This window comes from Garra rufa, chromosome 6 (assembly GCF_049309525.1).
Source record: "Garra rufa chromosome 6, GarRuf1.0, whole genome shotgun sequence".
In the NCBI taxonomy this organism is placed as follows: domain Eukaryota; kingdom Metazoa; phylum Chordata; class Actinopteri; order Cypriniformes; family Cyprinidae; genus Garra; species Garra rufa.
The window spans coordinates 40,379,169-40,385,168 of NC_133366.1; the positions used below are offsets into that span (position 1 = coordinate 40,379,169).

The 6,000-nt window shown below is 35.8% G+C and overlaps 1 protein-coding gene across 2 annotated transcripts in view; it reads right to left on the bottom strand.

Annotated features, from left to right (window-relative positions):
* Positions 1–4,839, bottom strand: part of acsl1a (acyl-CoA synthetase long chain family member 1a) — a 43,556-nt gene extending 38,717 nt beyond the window's left edge. For both annotated transcript variants that reach the window (XM_073843296.1, XM_073843295.1), the window contains exon 1: positions 4,801–4,839. The gene's annotated coding sequence lies outside the window, so the exon portion shown is untranslated. The remainder of the gene's footprint in view (positions 1–4,800) is intronic.
* Between the last annotated feature and the right edge of the window lie 1,161 nt (positions 4,840–6,000).

Sequence of the window (6,000 nt, forward strand, 5' to 3'; positions counted from 1 at the left end):
TGTATCGTAATAGTATGTTTTTAAGGGAAGCTGTCAGCATGTGTCTGTTGTATAGTTAAACTGACCTAGGCAGCACTGAAGAAAACTACTACCTATGAATAGCAGAATGACCCTCACGGACAGCACAACCACCACGTGGGTCTCTCTATTTTTCTCTCCCAGTATTTAAACCCTGTAGTCTGTTTTAGCAGATGCGAACAGTGAGTGTGTGAATGAAGTGGGTCTTTTGAGATGCATCAAAACACATGGAGATTCTGGCATCCCACACATCAATACAAACTGTACTGTTTCTTTTCTTATCTCAGAAACATAAGCACATAAATCCAGTCCAAAGACGCGAGAGCTGACATTGCTATGTTTGTGTGTAAAATTCCTGCCGAACAGCACAGTAGCTGATAGTCGTGTAGCAGATCTTCTCTGTAATACGAGAACAAGAGACGTGTGGCAGCTCAAACACTCTGCTACTCAAACACAATACAGTAATTCACAAAGATAAAGAGGGAAAAATAAGGAAGACATTCCACATGTGCCTGAAAGTATAAGCTCTTTTTTTTTCATGACACTTTGGCTCATTTACGCCTAAATTAGTATAAAGCATTTTCACTCATTTTTGTTATATAGGAAAAACAATGATCTTATTAAATTTTCAAAGGACCAGATATAAAATATATCAACATCATATTGGCTTTTGGTTGACATTAGTGATTTTTTCTTTAATTTATTGGTGCGGGTTAAACCGTTTACATAGGATATTTAACTGTGTGTCCTGAATTCAGTTTTAAAGGCTTTTTTCAATGTCATCGATTGTTTAAATGTCTGTGTGTTGCTGCGCAGTGTTAGTATAAACATGAACTGAGTTATTCCTGAAAGATACTGTATGCTTATGTTCACATGAGACTGTTTCTGAGAGGGTGAAATTGACTGTGTGTGTGTGTGAGAGAGTAAATGTTAGTGCCAGCAGCTGCGTGTATCTGGCTCACAGATGGGAAATGTCATGCTGATCACATGGCAGGTCTGGCAGTGCTTGCCCTCGAAGTGAAAGCTAACCTCTCTCCATACTTGGGCTGCAGACATTATAAACCAATGACAGAGATGCGCTCACAATCAGCCCACTGAGAGAAAGACAGTAAGATTGAGACAGACAGATTGACAGACAGAGAGAGAGACAGAAAGTCCCACGGCAGAAGCCAGAGGAACTTTTCATAGCTTATAGAACTTAATGAAGATTCATTTAAGTATCAACTTGACTTAAAATTAAAAGAAAAAAATAGTTACAAATAGATCCAAGAAACCGGTTTTCTCAAGAAAAACATCTGAGTAACAGGAGTCTCTACCAAAGGGTTCTGCAATGCTTTCTATTTACTCTTAATGCTGAATGAGAGAATAAATTGAGATATTGAAGAGATACTGGAAGCTGAGAAAGTTCTGTAAACCATTGTGTCAGATAAATGGAACCAATGGAAAAAGAGAGAGAGAGAAGCTAGAACAAACAGCTGTTCTGACAAATGGCATTCAGGATACCAAACTCATGACAGACACACACACACACACACACACACACACACACACACACACACACACACACACACACACACACACACACACACAAACAATTCAAAACACATCAAAGTAAATAACTTGCAGGTTAACAAAGTCAGCTGTGCACTTAATGCTCAAAAGATTACATGCGACTTGCAGAATCTGCAAAATGGTAATTATTTTACTAAAATAAGAGGGATCATACAAAATGCATGTTATTTTTTAGTACTGACCTGAATAAGATTTCACATAAAAGACATTTACATATAGTCCACAAGAGAAAATAGTTGCATTTATAAAAATGACCCCGTTCAAAAGTTTACATACACTAGATTCTTAATACTGTGTTGTTACCTGAATGATCCACAGCCTTTTTGTTTGTTTAGTGATAGTTTTTCACGCGTCAAACAGTTAAACTGACCGCTGTTCTTCAGAAAATTCCTTTAGGTCCCACAAATTCTCTGTTTTTTCAGCATTTTTGTGTATTTGAACCATTTCCAATAATGACTGTATGATTTTGAGATCCATCTTTTCACACTGAGGACAACTGGGAAACTAATATTTAACGATCACAAAAGTTTCAAGCGCTAACTTATGCTCCAGAAGGAAAAACGATGCATTAAGAGCCTGGGGTGAAAACTTGTAAAGAGAATGAAGATGTGAACAATTTTCTTATTTTAAAATGTAGTACTGCCCTTCAGAAGCTACAGAAGACACTTACATGTTTCCCAGAAGACATAATAAGTTAAATTTACCCTGAGCTTGCATAATGCATTGTGTTTTCTTCAGAAACATCAGTGAAAAAAAACATCAGTGAACATAAAAATAAAATAAAATGCATTTTGTATGATCCTTCTTATTTTGGCAAAATAATTAACAGTTTGCAGTTTCTGCAAGGTGTATGTTAACTTTTGACCTAAACTGCATATACCGTATTTGGTTTTTCTACCATGTCATTATTCATGTTTTTGGACTTTTCATATAAATCTCCTGATTTCATGGAAGCTAGTCTATCATAAGCTAGAAATAAAGGCAGTCCAGGCTAGATGAAATGGGCTTGGTCATGTTTGAACTCTTCCTAGCTGAACCACACCTAAAGATTTCTATAACAAGTTTGAAAGTGGAGCAGCACATAATACAAACCATTTTCAATATAAGGCCAGAGGGCACTTTTGGCTTTTGTGAGAAGACAGGCTTACAATAGAAACAAATACTCATTTTGGAAGATCGGAAATTTGACGCAGGCTCTTTTATCTGTATATAAAAGCCTGTCTTTATCACATATATTAAATAACAGATGAGAACACATTTTGATTGGTAACCACTGCAACAGATGTTATTTTGAGGTGGATTGCTAATCTTTTACTTTAATACTAGCGGCACAAATTATAACAGATTCTGGCAAAATGGTCTGTAAAATATCCAAACTATCAATACAAAGAACCAGAAGTAAACATTTCTATGCAACCATAACCTTGACAGAAGGTTAACATGACCACGAAACCCAAAGATGCAGAACAAACTGTCTGCATGAATATGAGAAAAAAAGAAGGAAATGAAAACAGCATAACCTCAGACTGCTAGACTGCCAAAATTCCAACCATTCCTGAGCGCGTCTGCTACTATACCACAACTCTACCGTTTAAAATCTCAACCACAACATATTCACATACTATCACTTTCTGTTTTATACAGAAATCACAAAAAGTATGCATTTAGCTGACACGATGAGGAGAATGAGGCATCTCATTTAAAAACATGAACAGACAAGCTGTGAGAACCATCTCTTACCACAAAAATATATATATATTTGAAGTGTAAAACAACCTATTTGACACTATTTCTTAAATTGTAGCCTCTTATGCTTTTTAGAATATAGGTGAAGTGTGAATTTGTCTAAAGTAAATTTTAATAATTTACATAAATATAATTCCCCTGATGTGGTTATGATCCCCTACATCAACAAAATGAGGCCAAATTAACTGTGTTAAGAGGTCTTCTTGTCTGCAAACCTGTTGCATAACCATGCTCTATTTGGATGTTCTCTTTGAACCTTTAATAGACCAAGTAAAAATTTTGCATCAATTAAACTGCATGTTACGCACTTGATGTTTGCTCATGAAAATAAGATAAAGTGTTCAAGTTAACCCGTGTTAGTAATTAATTGGCCAGTTATGGATGCCACCTAATTTGTGATGACCAGTGATGTGGACAAGAAAATGGGAGGTTACTCGACAAGAAGTGATGCCACAACAACATGCCATGAACAACAGTTGCATTGTCAGATTCCGTTCTGTATTAGCTAATTAACTAACAATAGAGCGCGCAAAGCACCGACAAGCGTCTCCAAACACGCTCCATCTCCGCCCCTCTCTTTGTCTTCAGACGATCCCCTGCTGAACTTCAGCCTTCTCTGACAGAGTACCAAGGAAATGCGTGTTGTGTTAACACATACATACACCTATATATTGTGGGAAAACGTTAACATCTATTTTTGCAGCTAATACGCATAACGTGGAAGCGCTCTTTTCTGCGCTCGCTCATGCTTTGCGATTTCCGATTCGCGACTGATTTCTTCTTTTGAGTGGGATCTTTTCAATGAATCAGACGGAATCGGTCCAAAGGGTTCGCAAGCTTTCAAATTAATTCTAATGTCAGAAGTTACTGAACCGGTTTGATCGATTAATTCGACATATGACTGAGCTCATTTGGAGTGAACCTCTTATTTTGATTGACGGGCAAGTACTTAATAGCTTAATATTAGAAATTACACAAAGAAAGAGTGTTGGAATTGTTTGAGAAGCAAATACAAACCAGAGCAGCGTAGAATATTATTATTATAAATTATTTACAGTAGGTGTAGTATTAATGTTTATTAATAGAGATGCAACGATTGCATGTCAGAAGTGAGGACGTATTTACGCATTGAAAATGGTTGTGTTTTGAACTGTTTAAAACCATTTCAGTCTATTGTTGAAACAAACTGTTGAAAAGAACTGGTTTTACCAAATGAGCCAGACTTAATTCCCATCACTACTCAAACGACTCGCTGAATAAAAATATCACCAAACGCGGCGTCATGTATGTTAAACTGAGCATGCTTGAGGATGAGCAGATTGACGCAACAATTTGCATGTGAACGCTTTTCTCAGTGATATATTTATTAATGTACACGGTTTACAAGGTTTTAAACGTTACTCAATTCAATGAACAGGAACCGTAGTATTATTCCAGGCAAGATTAAAGCAGAATTGCACAAACCTGAATGGTGCGACTGTAGCGTCCACACAGCTGTTATTTGGAGGCGTGTATGGCTCTCCGCGCTGTCTTCAGATAGGAAACCGGGCGCTCAACCAATCAAAACACTCGTCTCATATATTTACGCGAATGAATTGAAAGAATGATTTTAATTGGTCGTTTTTAGATACATTTTCAAACGCACTGTTGTGATGTTGATAAACTGTATTGTTCACTAGATGAAGCCACAGCTCTGTTCTTTCTGTACACTATGAGGTGAAATAATAAATATGAGCTATACAAATATAGGAATAGGAATATATGTTTTTTTCCCCCAACCATCTAGTGTGTAGTTTTCTGTTGACCATCATATAACTTATATGTAAATATAACAACCATTTTGTGTTATGGCTTTTAACAAACTTCAGTAAAATTACAATTTAACTCAATAAAGTATCACGGTTACACTTTAACAGCGTTGGGCTTGTTACTCAAAGAAAATGTAATTTATTACTCATTACTAGTTGCTCCTTTCAAAAGTAATATTATTACGTTACTTATTACTTTCTGGTAACAGTAATTAGTTACACTACTAGTTACATTACTTTTCTTTCACGCCCCACAGAAGTTGTAGTTGTGTGTCTTCCCCACAAAATTCTTCTAAAATGTTACTAACAATATATTCCTGCCTCATCATTTGACCAAAATCCACATTGAATCGCAGTCTTGTTACAAACACTCAGTGGTGATTGATAGTGACTTTTAAGTAAAAGTGTTGTATTATTCTCATAAATTGTGCAGCTTGAAGCTAATATATATATATATATATAGGCTATACTATTTTTTTTTTTCTAAAAAGATTTTTAATTATAATACAATACAAATCAGGCTCAGGGATGTGGGTGGGCAAGCATGTAATGCCAGATTAAAGTAATGGCACAATTTACACATCAGTGTTTAGTCATGAACATTATTAAAATAAATTTTGGAATTATTGGATTGTTGGATTTCAAATCAGTAGGGGTTGAGGCATCAGATGCAACTAAGTAACGAGCTGTTTTATGGATGGTAACTGTAATATTATTACTGAACTCTTATTAGTAATTAGTTACACTGCAAAAAGTAATATTATTACTGTAACTAGTTACCAACACTAAACTTTAATATGGCTATACTTAGTGTGGTGATACAGTCTGAATATCTGCGAAGTGTAATAAAAAGAGC